This window comes from Zophobas morio, unplaced genomic scaffold (assembly GCF_036711695.1).
Source record: "Zophobas morio isolate AGI-343-1 ecotype UQ-CSIRO unplaced genomic scaffold, CSIRO_AGI_Zmor_V1 ptg000004l, whole genome shotgun sequence".
Lineage (NCBI taxonomy): Eukaryota > Metazoa > Arthropoda > Insecta > Coleoptera > Tenebrionidae > Zophobas > Zophobas morio.
This window is the reverse complement of record NW_026972109.1, coordinates 1,420,464-1,425,106: the sequence shown is the minus strand read 5'-3', so window position 1 is coordinate 1,425,106 and position 4,643 is coordinate 1,420,464. Positions and strand designations below refer to the sequence as shown.

General features: G+C 33.7%; 1 long non-coding RNA gene and 1 other non-coding gene across 2 annotated transcripts; one reads left to right on the top strand and one right to left on the bottom strand.

The window, feature by feature from the left end:
* Positions 1–1,299: 1,299 nt before the first annotated feature.
* LOC135144944 (U1 spliceosomal RNA) lies at positions 1,300–1,462 on the bottom strand. The gene has a single exon (XR_010283269.1). It is a non-coding gene; the product is annotated as a U1 spliceosomal RNA (small nuclear RNA).
* Positions 1,463–2,505: 1,043 nt separating this feature from the next.
* LOC135133957 (uncharacterized) lies at positions 2,506–4,212 on the top strand. Its single transcript, XR_010281223.1, has 4 exons — positions 2,506–2,580; positions 2,767–2,952; positions 3,264–3,410; positions 4,131–4,212. It is a non-coding gene; the product is annotated as an uncharacterized LOC135133957 (long non-coding RNA).
* The last annotated feature ends 431 nt before the right edge of the window (positions 4,213–4,643 follow it).

Sequence of the window (4,643 nt, the reverse complement as noted above, 5' to 3'; positions counted from 1 at the left end):
ATGTCACTATATGTCTTTCCTGCAATTTTATGTGACGTTTCCTCTTTATCCTTGACTTGTGAAAGTAAGTGTTGCTGCATTTCATTAAATCTATTAATTATGTTTTCATTAAGTTCTTCTTTAAGTGATAAGATGTTAATGGTAAGGTCCTCTCTTATCTTGGAGATAGCGTTTCTTATATTTTGATCATTTTGTGGCTCATCGAACTGTAGCTGTGTTAATTCTAATTCCTTCTTTAATTTATCATTTATGTGTTTATAATTATTATTTTGCAACTTAATAGCTGCGATTTCATCTTTCTGTGTTTTAATCTCCTTCTCTTTGGACGCTCCTATCTCTCTGAACTGCAATTGCATCTCCTCTAAATCATTTTTTAGTTTGTTGTTATCTTGTCTAGTTATACCATTTTCAGTTTTGAGGATATTAATCTCGTTCTTTAATTCTTTAATTAAGTCTTGAAACGATTCAACTATAGTATTTATTTCTCTGCAGTGCTCTTCACATAGCATCACGCTATCATTGATTATTATGGCTTTTTTCCCCTTGGAGATTAGTTGACGATGACAACTTTTGTGATATATATCATCACACTTATAACACTTTATACAAGTGTCCATAATTTTAAGTTTACACTTTTTACACACTTTTTCACTACTTTCAGGAGGATCATTGTTAGCTACGTCTTGCGTGTACGGCATCGCGATTGATGATAATTGGAATGAATACCAGGACAGTTCTAATAAGTAATAACCAAGTACAAAGTAAAGTCGGAAAAAAGAAATCGTTCTGCTTACAGTTTGACAGTCTTTGATGATCTTGAACACGGGATGATTTTTCTTTAGTTCTGTGAACGAACTTTCCCAATGGACCAGTTCACGAATCCAATCTGGTATAAATTTTGATCCTTTTCTGATAATGGAAGTTTCTTGAAACTTTCCCAGATAAATCAATCTTCAACAGCTCTTTGGATTATAATGTTTGTGACATCCCACTTCTGACACCAGTTTTTGTTATGTTATTTTGGGAAAATCAAACTCTTCGTTGCAAGTCGGACTAACTGTGTTTTATTATTTCCAAAATTTGTTGTTTTATACCTTTTCAGACAATTAACAAGTAATTAGAAAGGGAAAGGTGACAGAAATATTTAGAATGTTTAACCTTACACTTAATTTGGAAAGACCCATAAACTGTTCCTAAAATGGAACAGTAACAAATTGTTCCTGTTCCTCAAAAAAGTAACAGTTCCCCATCCCTAGTCCCTTGGAACATCAAAGCATTTTTGTGTTTTTATTATTTAAGACCGGGACAGCGCGTACGCAGTCCCGACTACCAAAAATTGTGCGCCCGAGTTATCCGCATTAGGGATAATCGCAGGGGTCAGCCCGACCTAGGTGCAATGGAAGGGCCTCACCCTGGGGGAACCGCCTTATTGATCACGGTAACCCCTACGCCAGGTAAGTATGCTCGTCAGGGCCCTTCAGCTCAGTGGGTTTTGTCATGTCATTTGTAAAAATCGTAGTAAAAAGATTTCATTCATAAACTGACAGATAGTTCACTCCGTCGAATGCAGATGGCGCTACTGCAGCGCAATGAAAATTGAAATTTGAATCAAGAGTGTGTTTTTTATGTCAATTTATTTGATTTTCTGAGCGAGCTCGTTTAGCGTATCGAAGTGATTTTTTCTGGTGTTTTAGTGGTTTCCTTTTGCGTTTTGTTGTTATTTTGAGTTATTTGTTCCTCGTTTTCGTTCTTCGTTCCTCGTTTTCGTTCTTCGTTCCTCGTTTTCGTTCTTCGTTGTAGTTTATAGTGTTATTGTTTGCGTTTGTGTTACTGTTCGTTTTTGTGTTCTCGTTCCGTTCTTTCGCATTTTTGTTTATTAGTTTAGAAACTTTTCACCATTTTAAGAGACTTTTTTGTTACTAGAAAGCAGTTTGCCTTTAAAGTGCAGCAGGTAAGGGCGGTAGTTTATATGTTTAGAATGTTTCTTCTGTGGCTTTGTTGGCAGAAATAGTTTACTCCAAGTCACATTCATATATGTTTTAGAATCGTGAGGCTCTAGTGCCTTGCAGACTTCCTAAGAAAGTCATAAGGGCTAAGCTCCGATATTTATAGGCATTTCTGTAGTTATAAAACTTTTGGATATAATTTCAAAATATTGTTTTTCCTTAGCTTATCAATGTGAAATGTTTTTAAATGAAGAAAATATTGTTTGAACTCTGACAATTTTGAAGTTTCAAATTTAAAAATACATATTATAGAAGCCTATATTAGTTAAATGCGTTACATTATTTACAACACTTTTTTAACAGGTAATAATGGAATATCAACACGTTAGCTGCTGTGTTCCACTTTGTGGTAGAATCCCCAAAGGAGTGCCCGTGTTGCGCTTTCCGGATCCAAAAAAGGAAATCACACGTTTTAAAAAATGGATAAACCTTTGCGGAAACGAACATTTGAAAAATCGCAAACCGGAAGATGTTCATAAACACTTTAGAATCTGTGGAAGACATTTTCCAGAGAATATCCTAATAAACCATCGTCTAAAGAAGGATATCTTACCATCTTTGGGTTTACCTACAGGTATAAATAAACTTTTGTAGAGCTATTTAAATTGCTATTTTGTTATGATACGGTATTACTATACATTACACACAGGTCACAATTTGGGTTGCATGTTGCATGATATTGAGAAACATTAAAAACGACTTATTCGCATTACTCTGTGAACATTTTTACAATAATTCTAATAAGGTAACAATTTTCTAGCGGTTGCTGCAAACAATGACTGCGATCTCAACTTGATTGATTGCCCAAATAATTATGAGACAAGTACTACAATTGAGCTCGACTTTTACCAAGATTTGCAGGAAGTACCCTCTACAAGTGGACTTCACACATTTGAAAGGAAACGTTCTGGTACACTCGATCATGACTCTGATAGAAATGTTAAAGGTGATGATATATCTTTACTCCCTTAATTTATTTTATACTTATTAGCAACGCCCGGAATTGTATCTCATACGCTACATCCCGTGCTGTCGCGGTGATAGTTTGAGTATAAATATATTTTTCTTTTGGACTATATCAACATAATATAACATTTCAAGATCACAAATCTGTGGTCTTGTGGTTGAAAAATGAAAAAGGGCATCGAGTATTATTATTTTGATTATACTGTCTACTATGCACATACAAAAAAATATGGCTATATACGTTAAAACTCTTAAATATGACACTGACTTATATACTGTATTATTTTTTAGTTGCTCGCATCGTGGCAAAAACACCTACAATTGTTGCAAATGATCCTTGCGAAGAACGGGAACATGACGTCACTGATGATTTTGATAAAGAAGATGATGTGGACATTTTAGAAAAAGACGAGGCACCACATGAAAGGCAAATTATTGGTACGTTTGCAATTATTGTTTCTTTTTTTTTTATAAGAAATTTAAACACACCAAACTACATTTAGGTACTATTAATGACTACGATTGCGTCTGGTGGTTTTTCTTACTTTTGTTGATAAGATGATAAGTTTCAGATAGGTTCATGCACTTTTTTGTCTCATCCTTCACCATAGGTAAAGATGGCTACTGTCTGTAAGTTAAAAGAAGATTCTACCTTCACAACTTACGTGTAAATATTATGTAGATTATAAAATCAGCATGCAATTTTTTTTAACTTAGAATCTCCTGCAGATGTTTGTTTTCTCCTAAATTTCCTGCAATAAACCCAGCAGTGTGTTGAAAACATGCTCTCAAATTCCTGTTTTCATCTTGTTTTCCAATTTTCTTGTTAACTCACTGTGATGTTCATTTGAATGCTGATATTATTCTTTTCTCTTTAAACATCCACCCTTATTTATTTTTTGAGTTTCTTTAAACTATTCCTTTCATAACTGCTTCCATTACCTAGTAGTTTACCAAATTTTTGGTAGACACATTAGATACCTGATTCCTTTCGTTGGTAGTACATATTTACATTATTTATAAATAGTTTTCTTTAAAAAAGAATAAAGATTAAAAATAATTTTGTTAGTGTTATTATACCCAACCTTAGTAGGTACCAATATTTAATTTTTTCATGTCGAGCGAACATTTTTTTTAAACATCTTTTTTTTTTGATAGCTCTTCAGAGCAATGAATTAAAGAATGAAGTTAAACGTTTGAAAAGAAAGGTGCGTGGTTTGGAAAAAAAAATTTTGACAAGTAAGAAGTTGGTGAAAGAAACTTCCAAAATTTTGAAAGAAAACAGAAAACTTGAAGAAATGCTGAATAATATGACACCATTTCAGCAGACTCTTTTAAAGTGTCAATTTCGAAACTACGGGAAGAAGAAGTACGGCAGGACCTTCACAGACGAAGAAAAAATTAATTGTATTATTATGTGGAAGACTAGTCCCAAATTGTATCGCCTACTGTATAAACTGCTATGTCTTCCCTCTGTAAGTACGCTGCAACAAGTGTTAAGCGCTGTTAGTATTGAACCTGGTATTAATGACACCATATTTCACGCTTTGGAAAAGAAAATTGAAAATTTTGAACATAGAGATAAGCTTTGTACTTTGATATTTGATGAAATGGCTATTCAGCCTCATTTAGATTATAATAAACACCAGGACTACGTGGTAGGTTTAGAGG